The sequence below is a fragment of the Cervus elaphus genome, chromosome 18 (assembly GCF_910594005.1).
Source record: "Cervus elaphus chromosome 18, mCerEla1.1, whole genome shotgun sequence".
Taxonomy (NCBI): domain Eukaryota; kingdom Metazoa; phylum Chordata; class Mammalia; order Artiodactyla; family Cervidae; genus Cervus; species Cervus elaphus.
Genome location: NC_057832.1, coordinates 28,719,891 through 28,722,721, shown reverse-complemented (window position 1 = coordinate 28,722,721; position 2,831 = coordinate 28,719,891). Strand labels below are relative to the sequence as shown.

The 2,831-nt window shown below is 37.8% G+C and overlaps 1 non-coding gene across 1 annotated transcript; it reads left to right on the top strand.

Annotated features, from left to right (window-relative positions):
- Nucleotides 1–2,148: 2,148 nt before the first annotated feature.
- LOC122674978 lies at nt 2,149–2,298 on the top strand. Its single transcript, XR_006335136.1, has one exon. It is a non-coding gene; the product is annotated as a small nucleolar RNA SNORA62/SNORA6 family (small nucleolar RNA).
- The last annotated feature ends 533 nt before the right edge of the window (nt 2,299–2,831 follow it).

The following is a 2,831-nucleotide window of genomic DNA, read 5'->3' as shown; positions in this document are numbered from 1 at the left end:
GTGCCACCGCTTAGTAAATTAGTTTAAAAAAATTCTGCTCTCCTTTAAAGAATATTCGGACTGAAGACAAAGTTGCTTTTATTGTGGCTTGACTGTCATTCCTGTTCAAGATACATTAGTTTTGGTAAATGTAACACATTGAGTGAGTACATGGGAAAAGATCTGGCCTAGGTAACTGCTATCTTTTCATCCTAAGTTTTCCGAGTCTGAACTTTGGAGCCCTGGTTTGTAAAATGAGGCTCTGAGTCCAAAGTAGAGGAAATGTAAAGAATATTTGCTTCTCCCCTCTTACTGTCCCCACTTTCAAACTAATTTAAAAAGTTGCCAGATTACTATGGTATATATTTATCATATATCCTCCTTCTTGAAGTCAAATAAGGAGTTAGCAGGACATAATTAACCAATTATTTTATTTAAATATTTATTTCTTAATGTGCATTTCTATGTCTTCCCTTTCAGCTTGAAAAGGAAGTATTTATATGTATACTTTGCTTGTACATAATTTTCTATCCTTCTTTTCATGTGCATCTTCCCCCCTCTTATGGCAGTTGTCAGCAGCTATAGTCCAGACACCTTGAGTTGAACATCACTGGAGAGGGTTCTTGGGTAAATGAGAATTTAATCCCTTTTTACACCCTTTTTACTAGCAAGGGAACCAATAAGGTTAGGAGGAATTATCAGAGAGTTTTGCTTTACTTTGCAGCTGCCACTTAGATTCATGTAGGTCTGAGTAATCAGCATTGTTGAAAAAAATTGTTTTGATCACTTTAGATATTTTTAAAAAAATCTTGACAGAATAGGGAGGGAAAATGGAAGTATGTCTGATTAGCAAATTTAAGGTAATATACTACTAACTCTGTTATTCTGTATTCTTCCAGAGGTTCTTTATAGATTCAAATATAAATATCTTTTAATTTTCTTCCTTCAAAGAAATCATGATATAAGATTATTCTGTGTTTTATGTTTTAAAAGTTTTACATGGGTTTTAAAAAACAACAGGCATATATTTGAATACTAGACTATTTTTGATTGCTAACAGAATGATGGTTCAAAATGCAAAAGAAAAAGAAAAGAAAAGAAAAAACCTTAAAATTTATTTTCTGTGTACAAATGTATATTTATAAGGATTTCCCAAGTGACTCAGTGATAAAGGATACACTTGCCAATGCAGGAGATACAGGAGACAGGGTTTGGATCTGTGGGTCTGGAAGATCCTCTGGAGAAGGAAATGGCAACCCACTCCAGTATTCTTGCCTGGAAAATTCCATGGACAGAGGAGCCTGGAGGGCTACAGTTCATAGGGTCACAAAGAGGCAGACCCAACTGAGCATGCATGCATGCCATGCATGGAATTATAAACATGTAATTTTTAAGTGCTTAGTGATTTGGTAGGCATCATTAACAGCTATGAACTTTCACTTTTCTCTGCAAAGAAATTATCTCATTCTGGAAATGAGATACACATGCCTTTGAAATGCTAATACTTATGTCAATGTATTATAACTTTCATATATATCTAGAAGACATTATGTCTATGGAACTCATTCTTGTCATTTGATACCAAAACTTCTTTTCATAGGAAAATTGCTGTATTATTTGTGTAATGTAAGATTTAAGAATTCAAAAAACTGCAGAAAAGAAAGTGATAATTATTATCTCCAGTCTTACTACCCCCAACAAACAATATTAAGTGAACATTATTCCATAATTTTCTATGTATGTATGTAAATAGAGGCTAGAAAGAAGGCTTTGAAAAATATTTTTCATGAAACAGGATCATGTTGTAAGTGATACCTTAAGAATGAAATGTATTAAGTTCTATTTGAATTTAGAGGTAGCAACTTAGAAGGACTGATGCTGAAGCTCCAATACTTTGGCCACCTGATGCAAAGAGCTGGCTCATTGGAAAAGACCCCAATTCTGGCAAAGATTGAAGGCAGGAGGTGAAGAGGATGACAGAGATGAGATGGTTGGTTGGCATCACTGATTCGATGGACATGAATTTGAGCAAACTCCAGGAGATGGTGAAGGAGAGGTAAGCCTGGCATGCTGCAATCCATGGGTTGGCAAAGAGTTTGACACAAGTTAGTGACTGAATGACAACAAGAGATAGCAAATGAAAATAAGGTGGAGTGAAAGAAGTTGCTAATTGCACATTGTTAACATTTGGAGTTGAGGCCACTGGCCGATGAACTCACAAGTATAGGCAGTGTGCTCTACAAGGGGCAAGTTTTTCGAAAACTCCACAAGGGTTTCTGGCCCAATGAGTGGAGTTTGATAGTAATACTTCCTGCAAAAATATTATTTTCAGACTTAGTTGATGTATCCTGCTGTAAGATCCTAAAAAGGGAACTCACTCAGTGGGTCTGATGTGGTGGATGCTCGGCTGAGAAGTTCTGTTCGTGCATGGCACTATCTTCCAAGAACACCCATGGGAGGTCATGCCTGATCTCCACTCCAGATCCTGAAGAGACTGAAATGGAGGAGCAGGCTGCAGCTGAGAAGGCTTTAACCAAGGAGGAGCTTCAGGGGGAATGGACTGCTCCAGCTCCAGAGTTCACTGCTAACTCCACCTGAGGCTGAGGCTGGTCCAAAGGAGTGCAGGTGCCTTCTCTGCCTGTTCAACAGTTCCCCGTTGAAGACTGGAGTACTCAGCCTTCCCCGGAGACTGCTCTGCAGTCCCCACTGTGTAGGCCACTGAATGGTAGGAACGACCACTGAGTGGTCTTAAGCTGTTCTTCCACACACTCTTAAAATGGAAATTTGGTTAACAGAAAATAAACCATTTCTAAAGAAAAAAAGTTGCTAAAACTCAAATGTTTTGAGTCATT